At 43.3% G+C, this 26,642-nt stretch overlaps 1 protein-coding gene across 1 annotated transcript in view; it reads right to left on the minus strand.

Moving 5' to 3' along the window:
- The window catches only part of LOC141577129 (uncharacterized), a 177,025-nt gene that overhangs the window by 103,102 nt on the left and 47,281 nt on the right, over positions 1 to 26,642 (minus strand). The window contains exons 18-20 of the mRNA XM_074361176.1: positions 21,811 to 21,996; positions 19,107 to 19,331; positions 12,319 to 12,442 (exon numbers count right to left, since the gene is read on the minus strand). The gene's annotated coding sequence lies outside the window, so the exon portion shown is untranslated. The remainder of the gene's footprint in view (positions 1 to 12,318; positions 12,443 to 19,106; positions 19,332 to 21,810; positions 21,997 to 26,642) is intronic.

Genomic DNA, 26,642 nt, shown 5'->3' on the forward strand with positions numbered 1-26,642 from the left:
CCTTCTCACCTCAAATCTTCGGTCTGCTGGCCTTTTGTTCGTGGGAAAGAGAGTCCGCTAGGGTGGAGACTCCCTAGGCCTCTGTCCCTCCCTCACAGGTGAGTGTGACTACCTTCTCAACACTCCCCACTCCGACTCCAGTTTCCGAGGAGGTTCCCCTCCTGGAACATGCAGCCTCTGCATCATCCCCAGACGCGCACGCGTGGCCACAACCCTCCATTCAGATTTCTTCCTGGGTGGCCCTGCCCACCCCCAAGACCCTTAAGGATAAATGCCATTGCTCTGAAAATCACAAACGCCAATGAGTGACACGCCAAAGCTGCATGGTCTGGGCTTTCCTCCAACCCAGGCACAGCCCTGACACGCCTCAGCCTCAGTCTGCACCTCTCGAGATGAGCTCATCCACCTGCACGGCTGTGAACACCAGCTAAGAATGACGACTCCCAACGTGTATCTCTAGTCCGGCTCCTTCACCTGAGCCCCGGGGCCATATACTCGTGTGCCTCTTTGAAGTCCTAACTTGGATGACAAATGGAATCTTAAAAATGCCTCATGTCCACAATTTACTCTAGAGTTCGATTCCTGGCAGGAACCTCCCAGGCTCCCGATTTTAGTAACAGACCCAGAACCCACCTAGGTGTTTGAGGTCACATTCAATTTCCCCTGTTCCTCCCAACGGCCCTGCCCTGGAATCAGTCTTGTCATTTCTATTGCTAAGCCAATCTCAAGTCTGGTTCTTCAAGGACCACGGATGGAACCCCACAAGCTGACAGCAAGGTGCAGTGCGTCACAGTCTTCCGAAGAGAGCTCCCTCGTGGGGGAGGCACCTCCTGCCGCTGGTCACCTCTGAAGGCACTGGATTCTCACAAAGGAGGCCCAGGAGAAGGGACTCAAGGTTCTCCTGTGGTCTGAACTTTGAAGGGCCCGAGGTTTGGGGCAGTTCCTAGTTAGCAGACACACCTGCCAGTGAGCAGATGAGGATGGGGGAACCCAGGCAAGGCTGTTCTCACTCCGACCCCTGGGCTCTCCGGAGCCACGGGAAAGGCCTGTGTTCAGGGCACAGCCCAGCCTTCACAGATCCCAGCCTGCATTTGCCAACCCAGAGAGCCTAGACTCCTACTTGCTACTCTTGTGTTCTGTTCCCCCCCAGAATGTGATGGGCTCTTTCAGAACGTCTGGCCTGTCTCAAGCGAGACCAAGTCAGTGAAGGATGAAGTGTCCACAATTGGACCAGGGCATGAAAGGAGAAACGGTCTCATGGCCAGCATGACGGTGGTGGTCAAACCCTTCCCCCGGGTGAGATGAACCAGGGTGTGGGTGAGAATTCAAGGTCACTTCACAGCTGAATAGGGTGTTGGAGACTCACTACCGCAAACTAACGACACGGCCGTCAGTGGTGGACGTCAGCTGCAACAGACACGGTGTCAGCTATTTACTGCCATCATGGGTAAATAGTAAAGGCTGGTGCAGGTTGGACTGCATGGCTGCTGAGTCAAACCACAGACCCGGCTCTGAATGCCCATTGGCTGGACCAGAGAGGGAGCTACAGTCCCCTTTAGCGGTCCCTGTGTCCACCAGATCCAAGTGAGCCAGCTACTTAGGAGAAGGCCATGTTGTTCTGATACTCAGAAAAACCAGCCTCGTAAAGGGAAAATAAGAGTGGCATGGAGTTTAGACCCGTTCCTGCCTCTCTATGAAGGCAAAGTAAAGTAAATGGCACAGGGAAGGTGAATGAAAAAACAGAAAAAAAAACCGGTGTCTGCTTCTTCCAACAGCATCCCCTGCAGCTGCTCACCCCCGAGACTGCCACTTTCTCACCAGTGACCGCCGGCCAAGAAGCTCCGTCACGCACGACACACAGCGACAGCCCGGAACCGCGTGCCAAGCTCGTTTGTCTAAAAGCCAGAATCAAGGAAGATGCTGCAGATTTTGACATTCCAAGTTTAAATACTCCTTGAAAAAAATTCTTCAGCAGCCGCCTAAATCAATTCACATCTCACTTCTTCAAAACAATCAAACAAATTTAATAAGGGCGCATTTGTCACCAAACATAAGGAGGACCAAACTGGTTCCTCAAAGCAAGGATTTTAACAGGTATCAAACACCAGTGGGTGATGTGCTAACAAAGCAAAAATTCCAAAATTCTAGAAAATAAAAAGATGACTAGTATAATATATGGATCAAGGCAACTATTAAGTTTTTGCTTTTTAAAGCGATGGGGACAGCACGGAGGACAATCTGGCTATTTCCAATGCAGGGTGTGCACAGTCCACTTTTCAGACGCAACAACATGCTCACAGGGCGGTACAAGATAGAAAGGGAAATAGAAAAAGGAAAAGAGGAACAGCGAAAATTAGAAACACATGAGAACAAAAATAACTGAGAGCAATTACAAGAATTTACGTGAGTTTGGTGAGGACAGGGACGAGGGGACGGTGAGACCCACCCTCACCTATTGTTCCAGGGAAGGCAGGGGCCTGAGGCGAGCGGCGCTGCCGGGGGACCCCAACGTGGTCAGCGCCCCAAACCTAAACTTCACCTAGATGCGTGTAAACAGCTTTTGAGCTACAAAATGTGGTCGCATTTCAAGCTGGACAATTTTACTCACTCCCACCAAGAGTAACAGGAGAGAATTAGGCTCTGTTCCTGCACCAAAGCATTGTTTAAAAAATTAATGACTGTGTAATAGTAAAAGCAACAATGGAGTAAAAGTGACTGGAGGAGAACTTACTTGACCCGAGCTCACTGGCCGCGTTATATCACTGACGTTCAGATGCTGGCTGAGCCCTTACGGTACCAAAATAGACAGACCCACCAGGAGGGAGGTTTAATGCGCTGCTGTATTTTGATGCCGGGAGCCATGCCTGGTACACAAGGTTCTGGGTAAACAATGGTGACAGTGTCAACCACTATGGGCTAAGCACACAACCAGCTACTCCGCCAAATCCCAAGGACAGACTTCAAAAGCAAAAACAAGCTGGCATTCTCTGGTGGGTCTGCAGACTCAGAGCCAAGCAGTTGCTGAGCAAACATGTCACCAGTGCCTCCTGTGACAAAAGAAGAGGCACTGGTCACGGGGCTGGGGCAGGGCTCCAGGCTTCCACTGCTCACCAACCATTTTGTCCAGGGGGAGATGTTGGTCCCTGCTTACGTTGCACCGATGTACCGACATTTACTGACGCCTGGGGACTCAGCAGGGGTGACAGGTTACGGGAATGGAGCCAGCCTGGGAGTGACACGGTGCTGGCATCTGTGTCCTCAGCTTTACCCAGGCCACTATATCTGCCAGCTCATCTACAAGAAGCAGAAGGGGAGAAAGCCGTGTAGATCACGGGGCCCTGTGAGGACAAGTACAGGTCATGGCCACGACATGCATCGCCCCTTCATTAAGATATAGAGGTATGTCCGGGGAGGATGTGAAAATTCATCCAGAGCCCGCCAGGCACCACAAGCAGGTGGGACTTGGGTCCCCTGTGCCTGTCACTCACAGGACTGGTCTGGACTTTCTTTTTATCAATTCTCTGGCATCTTCTCCTCCAACTTACCAACAACCAGAAAGTAGAATCTGATTTTAGACTCACAGAGAATCGCAGAAAACCTCCTCCACATCAGGCCCGGCAGCACGTGCCAGGCTCTCCGACCGTAACAGTGGGACAGCCATGAGCCCTCTCCAGACCCAAGGCCCGAGGCCGTAGGTCGGGGGGGCACAGATTCCCACAATCTCCCCAGCAAAGGGGGACCACCTCTCGGCAAAGGCATCTCACCTTCTTCTGCCCGAGGGACATCTCGATAGATACACAGGGAAACAGAGCAGAATGTGGGGGGTAGGCAGCCCAGAAGAGCTCGTCTGCACTTCCAAGGCAAAGTGGGTCCGTTGACCTAATCACAGGGACAAAGTGAGGACGAATCTTTCCCTGCTGTGCCCCATGATCCGTGACACGCATTTCCCTGCGTAAGGAGCTCATTTGGAAGCCCCTGGCAGTGTTTCTGTTTTCCTAAATTGGCATGGTGGTTGTCAGGCAGGGAGAGAGTGCCTGAGCCGAGAAGGTGCTGGACCTGGGAGGCAGGAGACACTGGCTCCACCCCCAGCTCAACCAGCACCTCATTCTGCCTCTCAGGATTCAGCACGACATCTATAAGCAAATGGATGAGACTGTCCCAGGACATGCTGTCCAACACAAATGAAATGACAGCCATGAAAGAAAGTTTCTCATTTACCACATTTAAAAATGTAACCCCCCCAAAAAAAACCCTAGAAACTGATTTTAAGAACATATCTTACTTATTCTACAGTATGTAAAATACTATCATTTTGACATGTAATCAATAAAGAAAGAAACAAGATATTTTACATTCTTTTTACTAGACAAGTCTCAGCGTCTGATGTGCATCTGACCTACAGCACATCTCAGCTCAGAGCAGCCTCCTCCCCAGCTCTCCTAGCATCAGTGGCTTTGGCTACTCTATTGGACAGCAACTCCAGGGGTCACACCAGGGGAATTGGCTGAAAAGCGGGAGTAAGTGTCCATAATAACCCTAAAAGAATCTCTCTGAAACAAAGGCGGATTCACTTTTAAACGTCTGAAAACCGGCGGGTTTCACCTCCCTCACGCCTTGGCTACAAGACAGCCCTCCTCCTTGCTGATCTCTTTCTGGATGTAGGGAAGCAACCCTTCACACAGCCAGGGTGTCCGGGCATCCAGGTAGAATTTCCTGCTCTCTATGTCCAATCCCACAAAGTCCTCCTTCTCAAACAGGTTGTAGAGAAGGAGGATCTTATCCCCAGTCTTGTCGGATGCACAGTCCAGCCACTTGTACTTGAGCATGATGAAGAGAGACTCAGTGAAGTCCTCGATCCTCTTCTCCACCACCCTGCAGTCCTCGTAAATTGAAGGCCACGTCGGTGCGCGGCTGCTCGGCCACCTCCCCATGCAGCACAAAGACAAAGAGCCGAGAGTCACAGAGCGTGGTGCCATACAGCTCCTCTGCACGTGGAGCTTCTCGAAGGTCTTGGCCAAGAGGCAGTCGGTAATGGTGACAAGGCCCACGACCTTGCGTTGTGTCTGGAAGTCGCTCCACCCATTCTCGGGCACATAGTTGTGACTGTAGTGGATACAGAGTGCCCACTGCGAGCCGCAAGGTATGATCTGCCTCACCAAGGAGATTCGCTTATAGATGCAAAAGAAATTCTCCTCTGAGATGATCCCCACGGGTTGGACCACCACGGGGAGAGTCTGGTGGTCCTAAGCACACTGCACGTAGTCAGGGATGTTCATGTTGCAGGCCCTGACGAGAGGGAAGAGGAGACCGAGGTACATACTGTGCTGTGGGCTACGGGCCTCACTGAGTTGCGGTGACCTGGTGTGTACCAGTCAGAAGGCAGGGGAAGCCCAAGCAAAGCCGTGGGTACAGTTTGTCCTCAGCGTCTGCACATGGCTACCGCAGCTCAGATCACATTACGCAGCTTTTGGTCTAGGCTTCCGCCCTCTGCAGAAAAGGGTCATTTCTTGTTTTCTGTTTCCAAGCACCTAGCCAGGCCCTGATGCAAAGTCAATGCTCAAAACTGCTGAATAAAGGAATGAATAAAGGAACTGCTTCCACACCCCTCAGCAGGATATAATGCAAAAAACACAGTAGGATCAAAAGACCTGGATTTCAATTCCAATTTATTTGAACTCCTAAGCTGCAAAATACTTGATAAGAAAACTTGCTTTGGGTAGGAGAGTACAGTTCAGTGGTAGAGCACATGCTAAGCATGTATGAGGTCCTGGGTTGAATCCTCAGTACCTCATTTTAAAAAAAATGAAACAAATAATTTAACCTATTTACCCACCTCAAAAAATATTTTTAGAATTCCAAATTCAAGAAAAAATAAACACCTTGCAATTGACACAACGTTGTAAACATGAGTATACTTCAATTAAAAAAAAATCCTTGCCTTACAAGAATATATCTGGATTATGGAACTTTACAAATGTAAAATACCTAGGTTACCACCTGCATAAAAAGAAGGAAATGTACAAATTTTCTATCCCTCATTTATGAGCTATATTTCCTTTGGGGGGTTTATAACCTCTCAGAGCTAATTTTCTCAGATTAAAAAAAGAAGGATACATTACCGGATTCTCCATAGTGCTGAAGAATCAGATAAACTTATGATAGCATCTGACCCACAGAGTTTACTGAGTTAATGAGTAAGTACTACTTTACAGTGATCTATACGTTTATCTGACCAAGTGTTTTGAAAACTTTTAACAAGCTCCCCAAATATCAATTTCTCATTAAAATTCTTTTAGTCTCCAGTTAACTATGGGATGCTACAAAGGGTCCCTGAAACATCTCAAAGAGAGATTTTAAAGTAGTAAGTTTCATTTGGCATGTTAACTAACATGGGAAGTATTGACAAATGAATAATAAATCTTCCTAGGTTATATTGTATGAGAAAATATTATTAATATAGATATTCTAGAAATTATATGGACTCCCTAACATTCTGGTATATCTGAAATGTTACCAGTCATAATTCTGGTTATTGTGACCAGGTTTCTTTATAGATTACAGTGTAATGTTGTTTAACCATGCTGTTAATTCTGTTGTCATTTATAGGCAGGTCATTGTTTTCTTCTGATGATTTTGCAAAATACTCTCTCTTCAAGGAGATTTACTGATTTCTAATAAATTTCAAACTATAGCACTGAAATAAACTGGGTAAGAAATTTTAAAGGTCTAATGAAAACTCTGATTAAAAGAATTAGTTACGTGGGACTGAGTAAACTGATGAATATGGTTACAATTTTTGATTTTGTCTGAAATACTACTGGCTTTTAACCTGTTTACCAGACATAAAGAAACTCTTCTCCTTAAACTAGTTATGATTCACGTCAATTTGATAAATTATACCTATGTAAGCAGACTTAAAACAGTTATCTTTTCTCTCTATCTGATCCCTCAAGAGACTAAAATCTTTAAGGTCCCCAGTGGCTCTATGAGATAAATTAGGAAGATCGTCTCCTAACAGGTATAGGAACCTCAAGGTATTTTAAGGACTTCAAAAAGAAAAGAATTTACCTAAATCTGTTAGGCAGAAATCTATGACAAGCCCTTGACGGGGCTTTCCTGGCCTTAGCAAACCTTATTAACATTCTAGCTTAAAAGTCCTTATTAAAAGTTCCAACACAGCCAATTTAAAAGAGTCTATATGATCAAATAATCAGACTTAACTTGTAAACAAATTTACCTTGATTTGACTATATTTGATAAAAATGAGGGAACTTTAGAGAGAAAAAGATTATATTTTAGTGGATATTAAATTCTCATTTTGTTAATTGAGGTCTATATTTAGTAAGACATTTCCCAGATCATTCCTTACTGTCATGTTACATTGCTGCAAAGTTTAATTGAATTATTAAAAGGACACTGTATGTTTCTTTCTGAAGCTTAGTAATATATCCTTGGGTAAAGATCCAATGCCCCATGACCTGCGGCCAGGGGATTATACATACTGGAACAGGCATGACTTAAAAAACTGTCTCCAACATGAATGGAAGGACTCTAACAGGTACTTTTAACTAGACCATACACAGCAAAGCTGAAGGAAACTGACTTTCTGATTCATTTCCAATCAGAAAGAGCCCCTGCAGTGCACTGGCCTATAGAGCACTGCTCACCTTAAACAAGGCCCAAATGGAGAAAAAGCTACCAGGCCAGGATGAGAAGACGACGACATATGAGGTAGACAGCTGACCCAAGACACCAGACCAGGCCTTTATACCAGTTACTTTGATAATTTCTCCTACCTTTGATTATGAACTACCCCAATTTTTAAGTTTATGGTAAATTACCTATGTCTAGTACTTCTGTGTTACCTTGGTGGGATTCCCTACTCCAAGGCTCTAACTAGATAGCCCTCAGGAACGTTATTCTAAAAAGGAAATTATAGTTCTGTTTAGGCCACTGTTGATCTTACAAGGTGGGAGACCTCACCTGGCCAATTAATACCTGCTCGAAGCCTGACCATAAATACGAACTTTCTCGTAAGATCACTCAAACTCAGTCAGAAACACAAGAAAAATTTTAACCAAAAATATAACTTCTTGACTAATAAATTCTTAATCGTGACTTTATTAACGTTGCTAGCTGTATTACTTACATCCTGTCTATTTTATAAGATTGTTTTCTCTTACATTTCCCAAAGTGTAGCTAGGCCTACAACAAGATTGATGATGGCAAATCATATGGAAGAAATACATAAAATTTATAACCCTGCATAAAATAATTATAACAGTGTGATTCTAGGTATGGGAATGAGCAACGAAGGGTAAACATTTCCTGGATCATAACAGACTAGTAAGACAGGCCATCCAGAGAACTTTTAGTATCAACAGGGCCTGATAAAACACCTAAAACCTTGAATGGCAGGTCAGAAGTTTCTTCAACCTGAACTAGGAATGAGCCTTCATAGCACCCTGGGACAAAATTGGTCATGAAATGTCTCTCAAAATATTGGTCGAATTTAGGACCAAGGGGGAGCACTGTAAATGAAAATACTACAATGTGAATGAAAATACGGCAACCATGTCAGTAAACAAAGAGTGCTGAAACCAAGTCATCAGCAGCTGCCACCATCTCCCAGGGAGGACAGGCTTATAGCTCAGCCTAGGCAGCCACTCAGAATGGGGCCCTCTGAGGGGACTCAGAATATGAAAGGACAGAATACTGGCCCTAGATAACTAGGTGCTTGTAAAAGGAATGAATTCAATGAGCCAAAATGTTTACTTCCTCCCATAAAAAGAAAATCACTAAATTCTTGAAATTGAGATGCCTGGATTTCTTTAGATAACAAGCAATCTTTTATTCTTCCAACTCCCTGGTCTTTGTTGTAAAGTTCCTATAAAATCCTAGCTCCTCCCCTACTTCTTGGGAGCAGTCCCTCAGACAGATTTGAAGGCTTTAATTCCGCCTCGAGTCCTCCCGCCAAATAAAGCATAACTCTAAACTTTCAGGCTACACATTTCTTTCAGTCGACAAGTCCCAGAATACACACAACTCATCAATTCTGTAATGGAACACACTGGATCAGGAACCAAAAGAATGTTCTAGTCCAGAAAAACTACGGGACCCTCTTTCTTCCTGTCATTATACAATCCCACCAGAACTCATTAATTTGCTGTCTGCTCATCTGGCAACCAAACTCAGAGAAGAGTCAACTCAGCACAGTGCTGTGCTGGGGAGAACACCCCGCAGCAGCATGGCGGGCTGCCTGCTCTCCCGCACGCTCTGCTGACCCCTAGTGTCCTCCGTGGAGACCAGGCCAACAGAGCTGTTCCCAACAGCTGCAAAGTCCCACACATTAAATAAAAGCGTTTTATTTTATACGATATGTTACGTATATAACCATTTCTGAAGACAGCTTTGCAAGAAGCCTAAATCTTCAACATTAATCTGCAAATGCAAATGCTGCCCCCAAGAGAAAACAAGTCTTAAAACGATGCTAAGGACTCCAAAGTCCTCTCCAGGACCATCAATCGAATTGCCTGCAGGACTGCAGCTGCAGGTGGCTACATGTCTGTTTTTAAAACAACGCCTTCCTGCAGTCAGGTGCTACAATGTCCCTCTACGCCCTCCCATCTGAGGGTAAGAGCAGCCAATGCAGAACCTTGCAGGGCAGCACTGACAATACTGGACACAGAGGATCAGAGCTAAACTAAGCCTTCTGATGACACGAGCTTGTCACTGTGTCATTTTACAGATGAAGATATATAGAAAGAGTTGGGGTGACCTAGCTCAATGTCACACAGCTAATAATTGGCAAAGTCTGTAACCCAGCTACACCCTCCGGTGTGACGCCCCCACTGGGACACCCACAGGGTTCTCTCGTGCCTGCCTGACCAGTCCTTTACTGTCACTCATAACCCACCACAGGGTCTGACCGTAGTCTGCCTTTTCAGCCTCTTCTCCCTCTATTTTCTCAGGAAAAAGGCTGCTCGGGCCACTATGTGACTTACGGCCCCCCAAACCCTCCGTGCTCAGGGTGGTCTTGCCTGTGCATCCAGCACCCTGCTCAGAGGCTCTTCCTCCCCTGCAGGAGGAAGTTTCCACTCTCCGCAGGGACACCCCCTCAGGGAAGCCCTCTTTTCGCCCTCAGCATGGCAGGTGTCCCAGGCCACATCCCGAGCTGCCCCACTAGGACTGCGGGTGCCCAGGTTTGCTAGTCAGAGCAGCAGCCTCAGAGCCAGGGATTATGCCCGGGTCACCCTGCAAACCTACTGCCCGCCTCACAGCCCCCAGCCAGCAGGTCACCTGGAAGTCGCAGCAAGTGCCCCACCCAATCCCGAAGTCTCTTCATTTGCCAGCACCGCTGATGAATGGTCTCCAACCTTTGGTCAGTTTTGCACAAAACAGCAGCTTCCACTGTGAAGCAGGGGGTTTTCTCTTCTGCTCCCCATCCTTACTGGAAACGTCAAGGGAAACCAAAAGGCCTTTTCTCAACCCTTTTCTGATGACACCCTCCCACCCACAATATTCACATGCTCAAGAGCTTTGGGTCCACGTGGTTTTGTTTCCCATACGCTAAGTGGCTCAAAACACTGCGGGATTCTTTCTCTTTTGAGAGTATTTGTTTGTACTGAGTTTATCGGCTTTAATCACTTTTTGTGTCTCTCTTCAGTGCCCCTAGCAGTTGCCACTTCTTACTCCATTCAGCAGCCTCCCTCCCAACATCTAGTCTAGGAAATGTGCTGTGATGAGGGGCCCGGGGGTAGTCACAGAAGATGGAACTAAGGCACAGAGAGGTGACATATTTTGCCTGAGAAGATCAGCTTCAAGCCCCAACACTGTGTGTCACGTCCCTCTGTTTAACACTTATGCTAAACTAGTTAACTTTTTATAGATTATGGTTATAAACAGATGAGGTATCAAAATACATACAAGGACACACATCAGCTCTATGATGTTCATTAACTCCACTATTTTGTTTCTATTTATTTTATTTCTGTTAAAAAAATTAGGAACCTCTGCAGTCAATATAGCAAAATGTTAATGGGTTTTAAATCCAGAATGTAGAGGCGTAAGGGTATCATTAATCATAATTATTTGTATAGGCATAAAATTATTTGACAGTCTCTCTCCCCTCCCGCTACTCGCTACTGGCTCTCACCTGAGCTCCCAGACCACACATTTAACAGCCTTTCACTTTACCCACAGCTGAACTCATCAGTTTTCCCCCAGAGCTCCCTCTGAAGCTTTCCCTCCTCAGAGCACAACAGGACTATCACTTACCTCATTAATCCACCCAGAAACCTGGGCCTTACTCCATCCTACCTTCACAGACATCATTCATCCTTTCCTTTTTACCATCTAAACATGCCTAAAGTCTGTTCGTTTTTTCCCATTGCCTGTCCCACTGACTGTCCCACCGTTTAGGTGGAAGCCACCAACACTTCACACCTGGACTCACGAGTCTCCCAAGTGGCCCCACAGCCGCTCTCCCATACTAGACACAAATGGGATATTGTCACTCCCGTGCTTTTAGGACTCTTTTCAAACCTACTGTTCTTAGAAGAAACTCCAAATTTTTCACCTGGTGAAGGTGTTTGCCATGAATCTTGAGCTCAGGAACGGCAGGACCCCCCTCCTTCTTGGCCCTCCCCTTTCCCCAAGGCCCAGACCTCTCCCCCTCTGCCCCGCCCTCTGGCACAGCGCTGGCCCAGGAGGACCTGCTGAGCTACACCAGCCTGTATTCTAACCCTGGTCTTGAGTTCTTAGCAAACTGCTTCACTTATCCATACAAATCCAAGGTAGATTAGAAAGATAATAGATGTTGAGCTAGACTATTGATTTGGGGATTTTGCACTAGCAACCTGCAAGCACATGTTCTAATGATTCTGTCTTCTTAAAACCACACCCAGATTTAAGGAGTATTTGTGGAATGTCTTCGGAGTAAAAGGGACTGTACTTTAACAGACTATATGTTTTATAACATGAACAACCCGGACAGGGTCACAAATGGAATCGCCTCACAAGTGACCGAAGACAGGTGAGAGGCACAAAGCAACAGGTCTCAAAGATGGTAAGAGCAAAGTTTTTTCGCCAACCCCCAAAAATTCCTGAAAGAACCAAAAATTCTGAATTTTGAAAGTAAAAGTCTATCATATATAGGAATAAAATAAATGATCCTCTTCATCAATGTTTCAAATCTGACTCCACATATTTCAGCAGGCCATACTGAATACTAGCACAGAAAAATCAGATGGACTAGTGGTGAGTAAGTTCCAGGAAAACGGCAGTAATTCCTCCACTTGTGTAAAGACATACACTCACCTGCCGAAGGTGAATGTAGAACGCATTCTGGAGAAATTCGGAAGCTTCCAGTGTCCGCTTCTGAATGGCAAGGACACGGACAGCTTGGGAGCATGCTTCTAACTCAGTCACCGGCATTCTTACACTGCAGGGGGAAAAGGAGGCCCTCAGTCGAGAGCAGAGATATTCCTGTAGTGTCTCCCAGGCCGAGCCTCGGGGACTCAGTGCCCTGCAGCAGCCTGGCCCCAGGCGAGGACACGCAACGTGGCCCACCCAAGCAGGAGGGGCACTGTGCTTGAGAAATCCCATCCCCGATGGGGGCAAGAGGGGCTGGTGGGGTTGAGTGAACCTATAAATGCCCACAGAAATATGCCTGCATTCATTCAAGTGATACAATCAACAGTAGCAGGCTATTTAACAAAATTTCAATTTTCAGTGAAAATTTTGCCATTCCTTTTCACTTGTCCCCTGCACTCTGAGACAGGCTTAGGCTCTCTCACACCTGCAACTCTGAAGCAATAGTTGTGAAGTAATTTTACTTTGCTGCAAGTGTCCTCGCTCCCCGTGTCACTGTGTCTGTCCTCTCTTAACACAGTCGGATATCTTCCTGGATCTCTACCTGAGTTCCTTTCTCTTCCTCCTCAGATCCTGAGATAAAGGACAAGTGAAGACACATGACCAGAAAAGGCACTGTGGACTTGACCGAAATCCACAGTGACACCCTAGGTGAGCGCTGCCCACCCTTTACCTTCGATTCTCAAGGTTCTGCCCAGGGTGACATCCAGCTGAGAGGTGGCCCAATTAAAAGCTATGTGGCTTGGGCACGTGGACAGGTGCAGGAGCTGGTTCCGGGGCCAGGCCCCTCCCCACGTCTGCTCCCCCCTCCCCCGAAGCCCCACTGTCAATCACTCAGGCTCCGTGATCTGATGTCCTTCTCTTCTACTCTACTCCAAACCGTTTTCCTTTTCCTTTTTTTCCCTAATTATCCCCAGCTGGAGTGATTTTTTAATCGCAGTATCTAAAAAATTCCTGCAGCCGAAAATGAGTTCTCCAGATATCAATGCCCATATGCTGGCTCCTGAAGAGAGCCGCTGGCTAGGGGGACCCTCACCAACACTCACGGGGCATCAGACATGTTCCAGGGTCGGCCACCCCCAACAAGAGTTTGCTGTGACCCCTATGCCCGCACAGCATCCCTGCTCACAAAAATATAGTTGGCCCACTTATCGGTTATTAAGAAGCAAAAATACAAAATTGCTCATGTTTCTTACTAAAATTATCTATGAAGCAGAAAAGGGAATTGTAATAGAAAAGAACAATTTTGACCCCATGTTAGGTCTGTTCCTTTGGCTTTAACCCTGTGCCCTGTTTTCTAGGCTCAGACTTGCTATCTCTGCACCATTTGTAAAAGAAAGTTGCATTTAGACTGAAATATCCAGGACAGCCTCTTCTCCTGGCAATGATCTTGAAGGATGCTAACTAATCTGCACTTATGTAGAGATGGCAAGTAGCAAAATAGAGAATAACTTTGTTTTATTTTAGGAGGTTTTACAGGGGCAACATGATTTGATCCACATGGACAGCTGCAAGAACAGCGGATTCAAAGGACAAGCAATTCATACAACAAGAAGTTTCCAACAACCAACTGCAGCCCCGCCCCTTTTTAGCATAAAAGAAGACTCAATTCTGACTTGGGGAAGATGATTCTCCAGGACATCAGTCTGCCATCTTCTGGATCTGCCAGCTTTGCAAATAAAGTCACTATTCCTTGCTCCAACACCTCATCTCCCGGTTTATTGGCCTGTCATTTGGTGAGCAGAATGAGTTTGGACTCGGTAACAAAATGACTGCATTGGAGGTAGTATGTCTCCACTCTTTCCTAGTTTCCAATATGTAACATGCACATTACTTATGATCTAGTGCAAATAATTCATCAAAGACAACCACAAAAAGAAACTATACTCACCCAGCTATCAAAACTGAACACAAAATCTGTCAATTTTATATGCTGTTTAAGAACACAACCGAAAAACCTAACATAGGGAGTCGATTCCACGGAAATAAAATTATTTCTACTCCTTCAAAACTTTTTCTTTTCTTTTCTATTTTATTTTGTTTTGCTTATTGAAAAGAAAATAAAAGTCAAATCATTTTCTTTCACGTATTTTTGTTATAGCTACATACTTTAAATACTACAAAAAGACTTAAATTGCAATAAAAATTGTTCATATATTAGTATAAAGATATATACACAATCAATGGGGATTAGGAAAGGTATGGACATTTACTAAAAATCCACTGCAATCCAGTCTTTTACAAGCATATCCTGGAATATAAGCTCTATTATCCAGGGAGCCTCACCCATATTCTCACTACTGAGTCCCTTAGTAATCAACCACTAAGTCACCAGCATAGAACCATGTGATCAGTATTTTAGGAATAAATGAGGGAATTAGCTCATTCAATTCTAAAACAAAAACCCTAAAATAAATACTGAACTTATTTACAGATAAAGAAAATTTGTCCCCAAAAAAGTAAAGTTTCTTCCTCAAGGTCACAAAGCTAATAACTGGTAAAGGTAAGATTTGAACTAATCTGCCTGATTCTAAATACTAAGTTGGAAATCCCATTCGACTGGGGAGTGTCCAGCTGCAAGCCTATAACCCTATCTTTGTTCAGAGCTGGCCTTAGACAGCCTGAGACAGCACCCCATTCCTGTGGAACTCGAGGGCAAATGATAACAATAAGGATTTTATATCCAGCAGTTTCTTAGGTCTCATGTATATAAAGTGTCAGCAGGTCAGCAGAAAATCTCTGGGAATCATGAGTGGGTCCAGACCGTTTTGCTGATTAGAAACTCAATCTATCAGGATAGAGTGACCTTCCCATGAGAGGCCACATGGACATAAACTAAAGGCAGCTGAACAATGGAAACTAGCAAGACCCCGGAACTCAAGCAAGGATCCCTGCCATCCCCCACCCAGTTTCCTCTTCATCCGTGTGGACATGAAGACAGAAGACCCGGGTTCTTGTCCAAGTTACACTATCATGGATTCTCACCCATAAAAAGTTACGAATCTATGCTGTCGTAAGTCCTTTCCAACTCAAATATGATGACACCAATATCTCAGCAGAATATCTATGTCTCCACTTCCCCTCTTCTAATAGGAGACTATTTCTGTGGACACAAAGCAGAAATCCAATTTAAAAAACCATGCTAGAAGCCAGGCGAATTTCTGCTTAAGAGACTTTGCTCTCACGCTCAGTGAATGAAAACTCAGAAAAAGTGGTCCTTCTCCCTCAGCAAATGGGAGGTAGCCTGATTGTGTGTGTGTGTGTGTGTGTGTGTGTGTGTGTGTGTGTGTAAATCAAATATAATCATGTCTGGGACGTGTACAGATTATTTTTAATTTCACTGTAATTTCATGGGGATGAGACAACATTTAAAGTAATTTGAATGTAGTGTTCTGAGACAGACTCAGTCTCTTTTGGTGGAGGAGGTGAAAGGGGAGAGTAAAGTAGGAAAGAGGTAAATGAAGCAAAGAAGTAAGAATACTGCTAGGGAAAGGCAAGACGTTAATTTTGTTCCTCATTGCATCACATACAAATTAGGGACTGGAATTCCCCCGTTGTCTTATGGAGCACTGAGTTGCAGAAGAAGAGGTGACAGCCCATTTCTCACTGAGATTGTGACTCTACGTGGCATCTTATAGACACAAATCATTTACCCTGATCAAACACTCTAGCAGCAGGCTGTAATTCTCCTGTTTTGAGAGACAAGAAAACAGGAGTTCAAAGCGGGTAGATAACTTGACAAAATTCAGAGGACCAGTAAACCAGAGAGGATGAAATCAAACTCAGATCTGAATGCAGAGTCTGATCTTCCCACTCCCAGGGCTGGAAAATCCTTAACACACAGGCTCCCCAGCTCCCCTGCAGTGTTCCTAGGCCAAGCATTTCCCATGGTAATGGTCTCCAGTTCTCACAGACACAGCGCTATGTGTAGCCAATGACCTTGATCAGACCTTGATCATCTACCTGCCACGCCCACCAGGCTTCACCATACAGGCAGGAAAGCTGGCTTTCAAGTGCATACAAAGCCACCCTTAGTCCAACCTGGGCTCTTCTGCAGCTTCTCCAGCCTAAAGGCAGCCATGAAAGTGCTCACAGTTTGTACGTGAGCCACACTCTCTCTCTCCATCTGTCTCCCCACCTATACTACTTAGCTATGAACATTTTGAGAATCTTGGAAACAAATACTTAAAAACAGAAAAGAAAGGATTCTGGAACAAGTACTTAATACTTACAATTTTAAATGACAATTTACAAAGTGAGTATTGACAAAACGAATCTTCCTTTCTAAATGTCAGTTTTAAGCATTTAAAAATATAATAGCAAAAAATTCTCACTTACAAAATTAACAAAAACATAAACAATAATCTGGAATAAATTCAAAAATAATGCCCATATTCTAAATGGACAAACTTCAGGACTGTACTGAGGGTTAAAGTAAGAGGTATGAATGTAGAGACATAAACATATTGCATGGAGAAAAGCAGTTTTGTAAAGATGTAAGTTCTCCTAAGAATAATACAAAACTTACTAAAAAATCCCATGAAAATTCCAATCTGATTTTTTTTAACTTGAACAAAATATTTTGGAATTCTTCAGGAATAATAAAGTCATAATACTTGATAAGAAAATTTGGGATGGAAGAAAAGAATCAAAAAAAATCAGACTGCCAGTGATTAAATAAATTTTTACAATATGTAAGATATGGTGCTGGAGTAAGGAAAGGAGATTGACAGAAGGGAACCATGAGCTCAAAAAGAGACTCTAGTGTATGTAAGTATTTTGTACAGGTGGGATTTCAAATCAAAGAGAAAATTATGAATTCGATAATTGTCCTGGGACAGAGAATCACCTGGAAAGAATAAATTCCATTCCTGTCATAATGACCACAAGATAAATTGCAGATAGTGATGTAAATATTAAAAAGTACTAGTAACAGCAAATACAACTCTTTGCTCTTATTAACTCAACTTCTCCTCACTATAACATGTACTATTATAATCTCCATCTTAGAGATTAAAAAAACCTACAGAAGAGATTTATTCCATTATAAGAGAGTATTTCTAAGAATAATGTCAAAGATAAAACCCATAAGGAAGACATTTACTACCCTAAGAATAGTTTGAGCCACAACAAAAATCAAAAAACTTCCTGAACAAAATGAAAGGAAAGAAATGACAAGAAAAAGCTCTGTGATACATGTTGATGAATTCACGAAGTTAATTTTCATAACATACAAAAAGCTGTCACAAAGCAAAAAGAAGCTCCCTCACTTAAATGTGGGCAAAGGACAAAAGGAATCATTCATTTTAAAAAAGTCAAATGGCTAATGAGTGAAAAATGCTCAAAACTTCACTGGTCATCAAATGCAAACAAAAACAATGAAAAAGCACTTTTGCTTATCATATTGGCAAATATTTTTAAGATATTCTAGCTAGTGTCCATCTGTGGGAGAACAAATCATGAGCGACTTTTTCAGAGGATGACATATCAATGGATTTGTACGCTCTGAAAAACGTACATACACACTGACTCAACTCCACTTCTAGGAATCGTTTCATTTAGGAAAAAAAAATCAGTCCAAAAAGATGTACCCATCAGGGCATTTACACAGCACTGTTTACAAAGGTGGGAAGAAAAACTGAAGTGAAATCATATCCAGCGATAGAGAATTGGTTACATAAGTAATTGTGCATTTTTTCATTCCCCAATGGAGAAGGAATTTCTAGTCACTTGAAAGGAGTCTGTGATGAATGTAAACGTCACATCCAGGGACTAAATTTCCAGAAGCCATAACTAAAGGAATACACATACAAGATCACAGGAATGTCTGTACAAGAAGGATGCAACTCAAACATTCTTTCTGACAGTGGAAAATGGAGAAAACTTAACTGTCCACCATCAAGACAATGATGCGGTAAATCAAGGCGAGCTGCGGGGGCTGAGGGAGCCGGCGTTTCGCCGTGGTCCAGGGCCTTGTCCACAGCACTCTCCCACCAAATGTGTCCGTGGACAAGAGACGACACCCGCACATCAGGAGACCCCTCCAATCTATCTGAAAGGGCCGGGTGAGTCTGGATTGGGAGGACGTCCATGATATACCCCTGAGTGAATAAAGCGAGCTGCAGAAAAACATATAGTATGGTCTCATTTTTAAATAAAGCATATATACACACACCTATACATTGATATCTCATATGTGTATATATATGTATCTCATAGGCATAAAGGTCATGAAATATATATACCAAATTTTCCACAGCTTTTACTCTCAGGAAATAATGGGAAGGGATTTAGGGGCCTTCCTGTACCACCACAGTTCTCTTTTCAGTATTTCAGTTAAGTATACTTGGAATTTAAAAGTTTATTTAAGTCCGAAGTAAAATGGACCATGCCTCCATAAGACAGAATGCTACACTGGTCTTTTAAACTCATGCCAGGGGAGATAGAATATTGTAGAAAAACATGTAATAAGCCAAATGGAAAATGGAGGTCTCCGAACAGTAAACAGGGACAGAGTGCTCACTGGTTTTTATGACAGAGATGATACACACTGACGAAAAAACAGAAAATAAATGTTAAATTGTTAATTATTATCTCTGAGTAGCGGGACCAGGATAGACACTTTTGTCCCTTTTTTCAAACATATTATATTAAATGCACATTATTTTTCATCTGAAAAAAGCATTTTTAGACGTGTAGTACCACGCAGTGGGGAATAATACATGAATACTTACAGAAACAAGTAACTAGGAGACACCGCAGCAGCGCCACACAATGTAGAACGGGCAATCCTGATTAACACCGCTCAGTTACATAAGGATCCACAAAGTGAGAGCACCTGCTGTAACAGGGCGTGGCCCCCTTCTATTTGTCAGTTGTGTCTTCAGGGCTGAGGCAGTTCTGAGCACGGCCAGTGTCAGTTCATGTGTCTGGATGGATGCTACTGGAGGTGAGGGCACCTGCAAGCAGAAAGGAAGAACAGAAACCATCTTCTGCTTTTTCTGTCTTGTTTCTTTGTTACTTTAAAAGAGAGGCATAAATAAGATAAACTGTGTATCTCCCCTACTGAAATTTCAGTAATGAAACCGTTTTTAAAGGCTTCAGAGCTTATATTCTGTCTATAACTGTCTTTTCAACAAAGCATCATATTTATTAAATGTTAATTGACTCAGTTAATTAACTCCCTGTTGAAACATTCAAGTAAAGAACATGAAAGGCCTTACGTAATAGAACCACACCTGCAGTGACTAGCTCAGCTGTCTTGACGGCAATGCAGTCAGCCCCCACCATCCCGAGGCCCTAAGCTCCTGATGCTGGTAAGAGAGCACGCTGCCGCCTCAGATGGAGAGATACTGTGAAAGCATTTTTTGAACTCTACAGTACTGACAAAACATAACTGACAAATCCCAGGCTCCTTTGAAGCTGTCATTTTCGGTTTCTGGCCAACCCCAGTCAATGAGCAGAACCACCCCATACCCGAGTCATGGGACTCACGTGGGAAGAAATTTTGTAGAAATTTCCAGGTACAGAATGTAACCAACTATATGTAGAACTCTGATAAAAGAAAATATGAAATACTCTGATGTTGAAGACACTCAAAATATTCTCCTAAGCCTTAGTAGCTGGAAAGGCTGGGCTTCTCCTCAGCCACTTATTTATTTCACAGCCAGTGAGCATCTCCCACAAGCCCTGTTTCCCTGTGTCTGCTGGGAGCCTCAGGCACACTCTTGATGTCGATCTTATAAGTCACAGAGCAGACGCGTGTCTCTCATGCCTGCCACCCTCACACAGGCTCGCCTCCTAGCCTCACTGTCTGAACTTGGCCCCATTTTCTCACCTGTTTATTTGGTATCTGTTCTTCTGTAAGCTGCCTGAAATGCTTTTTGGAACAAGTCAGAAGAATGAGTGTGTAGATAAATGGACAGTTGGACAGGTGAGAGGTGGGCAGATAGACAGAGACTCCAAGAAAAGGGGAACAAAGAAAATTCCCTATGCAGAACCCTCTTCTAGTGAGGGAAGAAAACCGCCACGGAGACGTGTGAAGAGCTAGGTGGCTTAGGGCTGTTTCCTGGATTCCATGAAAAGTCCCACAAAGAGAGAGGGTAGAACTATAAATAATAAAAGAAAAAAGCATGCATGCTTGAAAAATATATCTACAATATGTACTTTCTAAAGAATAGATTCAAATCAGCAGGGCCCAATTACACAATTCTTGGGTAATTACAGAAATGAGAATCCCATCTCCAAAGCATAAGGCATCCCTTCGTAGCACTGAGAGTCTACACGGGGCTGTTATAAAGCCTTCACCACAAAAGCTATGCTCTCCTGCACTTACGAGGAAGGAGCAGCTGTGCCCGGGCTGCCCACGCGCATCATTTGCACCGTACAGCACCTCTACGGGGGAGGGACGCCTAGCGAGCCCCATCTCTGCAGGACAGAAAACAAGCCCGGGAGAGGCTAAGCCGACCTACCAGTTCTCCATCTCACAGGACTGGTCACTCCAGACCAGGACTCGAACTCGGACCCACGTTTGTAATCACGGTACTACCGTGTTTTGTGTGCTTTTTGTGTGTATAATACATTTGTTTCTGGCATGAAAGTATATTTAATACATGATCGGTTGTCCTGTCTATCTCATTTGCTCACAATCAGTCTTCATATTGTTGAATTGTACTCTTTTTCCGTGGAGAAAGTACGGAACGAGCGGGTGTTAGAATGAGGTGGGGCTCCATTCTTTATCTGTTACCTCATCTCATCCAAGTCCCCAACCAGGGAGAAGGAGCAAATGTTTACTTCATCTTTTAAAGAGAGGGCTCCACTGATGGTGACTTAACTCCGAAACCAAGTCTGGGGAAAGGGCACATTCAGCAACCAGAACATTATCACCAGTAGGAAGGCAAAGACAGTTCACGGGAGGGCTCAGGGGGTCACCCTGATTTAATTTCAATCGATAAAACAATAATGCACTCTAAAAATACTAGCATGCAATGGATTGGCTCATTCTTGACATCTAGCAAGTTTCCACAGCCCACATGTAAAATTATCGTGAACCAGTGAAAGGAAGTGTCTACAGACAAGAAAAATCAATGCCACAGGTAAACTGAAACCCAGGCTGGAGGAAAGGAAGAGAAAGGGCATAGTAAAGAACTGGGGAAAGGCTGGGGAAAAAAAATCATCACACGGACTCTCAAGCATCATCCAACAAGCATATAATCATTCGAGAGAGAGAGTTACTGAGGTCCTATTCTGTGCAAGATTGTAGAGCGGGTGAAGCAAGAGCGCAGCGACCATTGTGGCAGCAAGTGGCGGGGCTCAAATACACTTCTGATCCCGGTACCTGGCACACTTGTCCTCAGTATAAAGGGAAAAAAAAAAGTAAAATAACTCTGTAAACTCAAAGCATTGTTAAAAAAAAAAAATTAAACAAAACCTAAATACCTGGACAGACAAACCACGCACATTGCTGGATCAGAAGACAGCGCTCTTGGAATGGCAGTGCTCCCCAGAACGATGCGTATATTCAACCTGGACTCGATCATAATCCCTGCAGGCTCCTCTGCAGAAACTGACTAGCTGCTGCTACAATTCATATGGGAATTCGAGGGTCTCAGTAACCAAAACGTACTTGAAAAAGAAAAACAATGTGAGAGGACTTGTAATTCTCAATTTCAATCCTTACAACTGTATGCCTAGGTGAGATTAGAGGCCATTGTGAAGTTATGACTGTGTTTATCCGTATTTTCTAAATTCTCTACAATGAATATAACTGTTACAATTAGAAAAATAAAATGTAAGGTATCTTTTAAAACATGCACACCGATTCATTCATTGGGAAAAAAATATTTTAACTATAAAGAGGTAACCAAATATCTAGTGAGAAAGGACTACTTAAAATCAAGTGTGTATTTACATTTTTCATAAATTGAAAACTGAAAAGCACAAACACATCAAGTTTCTAGGGAGATCGATGCAACATATTATTAGTTATTTTCAAAAATTCTAATTGAACAATGAAAACTCAAGAAAGGGAAAATCGCGATTGACAGCCAAATGCAAACACATGGAGAGCAAAGGCCTAGAAATCACAGTTCCTTTAACTCTGATACTAACTCAATAGAAGAGGAAATTCCTCCCTGCGGGGACAGTGGAATCCCATGCATAAGACAGGATACACAGTACAAACTGCACTAGAATCTGGGGTGAATTTCTCAGAAGAATTCTAAAGTTACAACATTGCTGAAAAACTATAAAAACCCTGAAAGACAGATTAAAACACAAAGTCATATTTATTAGATAGAAACATATGAAGTCTGCTCCCATGTTGCATAGAAATACAAACATATTTGTTCATTTATGGGCACTGATTACTTTTTCCCAGGTAGAATATTTCAACTAAAACAAATAATCAATAATACACACCTCTTGTCAAATCTACTTGATGAGGTACTCTGCTATGTAAACATAATGTGTCTAAGATAGATCTAAAATTAGTGAAAAAGATCTTTGTATGGTTTCTTGAACTCTTCTCAAAATTCCAAGCTTAATTTTAAAATAGATCTGAGCAGTATTTCTATATTAACTTTTCCCTCGTGAAATGAACAGCACAGTCTGTTCTCAAAACTCTGTCCTTACAATGATTCACGAGCACTGTATCCTAACAAAACTGCTGGACAGCAAGTCACTATCCAGACACTGTGACCAAACAAATGAAACACAAGGAAGACAGTGAGCCTATTCTGGAGGCCTTACCGTCTGTGTCAACTCTGGGGTTTTTATTTGATTGGTTTGATTGGGTAGCAAAATAAAATCAATCAAGTACTTTCTTTTTTAAGCATCCTGTAAGTCATGACTCTGTTGTTAGTGTCATGAGAAGGAAAGACTAAAGCAAGACTTCATGAGGTCAATTAGCAACAGCCATCACTGGGGAGTGAGTAATAAAAAAGTTAACTGATAGCAATGCTTCTGCCTACATGAGACCTAAAATAAACCTACACTGATCTCTTTAAGGAAAATGAGGAGATGAGGGCCCAATGAGAAAAACAAAAACTAACAAGAAATCAAAAAAGTAAAGACTTTTTCATTAACGATTCCAGGAAGGAGTGGAGCATGGTGGTGAAGAGCACAGATGCTGGGGACAAACATGAGGGTCTGAACTCCCAGAGCACTGGGTAGTTTTGACACTGATAAGTCAGTGAAATTTTCTGCATCCCAGTCTCCTATCCATAGACTGAGGACAACAAAAGCACCCGTCTCCAAGAACGGTCCTAATAATTAAGTTATTTTATATATAAAATTTTAAATAAAATACCTCAGATATTAAATATTACCCCAAAAGCACAAGGAAAAAGAAAACAGAGATAAAATGGAGTTCATCAAATTTTAAAACTTTGTTTCAAAGGACACCATCCAGAAAGTGAAAAAACAAAACACAGCAGAAAATTTTTCAAATCATTTATCTGATAAGGAATTTGTATCTACCAAAAAAAAAAAAACAAAAACAAAAACAAAAAGAACCTCTTACAACTCAACAATAAAAAGGCAACTCAATTAAAAAATGAATAGAGTATCTGAAAAATATTTTTCAAGGAAAATATACAAATGACCAATAAGCACAACGAAACGATGTTCAACATCATTAGCTGTAAGGGAAATCATGTCAAAACCACTCGGAGAAACCGCTTCACACTCACTACAATAGGTTATAATCAAAAAAAGCGTAACAAGCACTAATGAGGACACAGAAGATGCAGAGGTCGCAGCAGTTGCTGGTGAGGATGTAACACAGCCTGGCCACTTTGGAAAAACGCCTGGCAGGTCCTTAGAGAGTTGAACATTTGGTTTCTGAATAACCAGGCAATTTTGCTTCCTGGGCACACACGTAAGAGAACTGAAAACAAATGTTCACATAAAAACTCCTACAGGAATATTCACGGTGCCATTACTCATCACAGCCAAACAGCAGAAACAACACAAATGTCTATCACGTGATGAATGGGTAAACAGAGGGGCCCAGCCATACAGAGGAATATTATTCAGCAATAGCAAAGCATAGAGTACTTACCCAGGCCACAACGTGGACAAATATTGAAAACGTTACTCAGTGTGAAAGAAGTCAGTCAAAATAGATGCTTCCACTTACATGAAGTAACTCGATTTACATGAAATTTCCAGCAGAGGCAAACCCACAGAGAGAGAAAATTGGCTCCCTGGGGCTGTGGGAGGATGGGGAAGATGGGGATGTCTGCTTATGCGTAAGGAGCTTCCTGTTGGGGGGATGAAAATGTTCTAAGATTGAATGGGATGCACAATTCTGGGCATAGAGTAAAAACCACTGTACATTTTAATGGGTGAATTGTTATTAAAACTGTTAAGAACGAAATCACCTCGGGCCAGTACCTTCCCATAGTAAATGCAAATTGCTAAATTTTATTACAGGAAGAAGAAACTGCCCTCAGCATGAAAGCAGGAGTTCAGCAAATGTGAGTTAACCGAAATTGGACAAGAGCATTTCACTTGAAACAGTTGCTGAGTGTACACAAAATATTAAGACATGACAAGGAAAATCAGTTTGACATCACGAAGAAGCATTCTGCTTCACATGCAGATCAAGGATTCGGCGAGCCCAGCTGCTAGAAGTGACCAGAGAAGAAACCTGGTTCTTTAAACAAGCACCAGAGCCAACAAGGAAATAGTGGTGAGGAAAGCAGGCGGCAGAAAATCTGGAACAGTTTGCTACAAATAATTTCTCCACTGAAAATTCAAAAATAAAATGAAAGTGATGTAATACTGTGTTGACCTCATGTGAATGGGCTTCCTCCGGTTCTCGACAGTTTTGTAACCCCGAATGAGAGACTCAGGAGAATCAGAATGGCTCCTGGGAGTCCCCAAATGACTGCCCACCAGCACGCTGACCACCATCACATCTGCCAGGGTGGAATTGCAGAGAAGAGACCAACTTCTGAAAGGCACAGGAAATATTGACAAGGGAAAAAAAGGCTGATGTAAGTCTTGGGACAGAGGCCCTGAGAGCAGAGGCCAGAAGGCTGCAGGTAAACTGGAGTGGCCCTGGGGCAGGAAGGGACCACGGGGGAGCAGATTTCAATTTTCTTCTCTCTCTCCCTCGGGTAGGAGAGATAAAGTCTGCATCCTTCTCAACTGGAACTGTGGGATCTGGCTGGCAGAAGTCTTACCGACATGGAATGAATGACTCAAGACTGTGGAAAAAGGAAATAAAGCGAGAGGGAGTAGGGAGCCAACTCCAAGAGCCTCTCAAATGCTCCCATATTTATTGTGTATAATCAAAGAAAATAGTCTTTAACAGTTGTGTGATAGTAAACAGGAACTTGGGGAAAGACAGGATGAGACAGAGATTGTAGAATCCACAATGAGTAAAAAGGCTTAGTTTACCTTTAGGGGAGTCATGGGGAGAGGGGAACAAGAAAAATTCTTTAGATATTCATTACAAAGCAGACCACAAGTCCAGCCAGGTCCGTGTTTTGGGGATAATAGACTATCTAACAGCACGCACGCCCAGCATTTAGAGCTGAGGGCCTGGGTCATTGCTGTGCAATGAACAGAGTGCTATCTAAAACCTCAAATATGAAAGCAAGGCATTGTCTCTGCTTTTTATGGCAAGGAGACAGGAGTGAGGATGCACAGGTGCTTGCTTGAAAGCAGTTACTAAGCACACTTTTTCTTCTTAAAGTTGACATGCGTCTGGTGTCTGTTAAATTTGTTAACCCAATCATGGGCTATCACATGAAACCATTATGGAGGACACCCTAGGATGACAAATCCTGGCTCTGGGTCTTTCCCTGCCAGCTTCGGCCATACCAGCAGGGTCTAGACACATCCCTGAATAACGATCCCACAGAACCACCCAGACTCTTAACTCCTGGTGCTTGGAACTTAATTTTAGCTCTACACAACTTAACATAAAAAAGTTTCAGAAATAATAGATATTATATTCTTTTTATATCTCATCATAGAACTGATTTTTCTGATTGCTCTAAGCTGCTTCTACTTGGTAAATCACCTAATTCTGCAGGTGAATTCAGTACTTTCCATTGCGCATAACTAGACAGTCTGGGCCCTCTGACTTCTATTGGTCAAATAAATACCGATACACCTAATTGATTTCATTGTTCATCAATTTCAGCCTGGAGGTGAGGGAGTGTCACTCTGTTCCTCAGCCCACCCTCTACTCTATTCTCTTCAGCAACTCAGGCCTCCTGAATACAAAACGTAGCATCTGTATCCCTTCACCTACA

The sequence above is a fragment of the Camelus bactrianus genome, chromosome 3 (genome assembly GCF_048773025.1).
Source record: "Camelus bactrianus isolate YW-2024 breed Bactrian camel chromosome 3, ASM4877302v1, whole genome shotgun sequence".
NCBI lineage: Eukaryota > Metazoa > Chordata > Mammalia > Artiodactyla > Camelidae > Camelus > Camelus bactrianus.